General features: G+C 71.9%; 1 protein-coding gene across 1 annotated transcript in view; it reads right to left on the reverse strand.

The window, feature by feature from the left end:
* Positions 1–338, reverse strand: part of IQCA1L (IQ motif containing with AAA domain 1 like) — a 47,511-nt gene that overhangs the window by 32,205 nt on the left and 14,968 nt on the right. The window lies entirely within an intron of this gene.

The raw sequence follows: 338 nt of genomic DNA on the forward strand, positions 1-338 counted from the left end.
CCCATGGCCAGCCCCAGCCAGGGTGCCAGGGAGAACGGAGCCCACACATCCCATGGCCAGCTCCAGCCAGGGTGCCAGGGAGAACGGAGCCCACACGCCCCATGGCCAGCCCCAGCCAGGTGCCAGGGAGAACGGAGCCCGCACGCCCCATGGCCAGCCCCAGCCAGGTACCAGAGAGAACAGAGCCCGCACGCCCCATGGCCAGCCCCAGCCAGGTGCCAGGGAGAACAGAGCCCACACGCCCCATGGCCAGCCCCAGACAGGGCACCAGGGAGAACGGAGCCCGCACGCCCCATGGCCAGCCCCAGCCAGGTGCCAGGGAGAACGGAGCCCGCACG

The sequence above is a fragment of the Terrapene carolina genome, unplaced genomic scaffold, assembly GCF_002925995.2.
Source record: "Terrapene carolina triunguis isolate 2854851 unplaced genomic scaffold, T_m_triunguis-2.0 Scaffold278, whole genome shotgun sequence".
NCBI lineage: Eukaryota > Metazoa > Chordata > Testudines > Emydidae > Terrapene > Terrapene triunguis.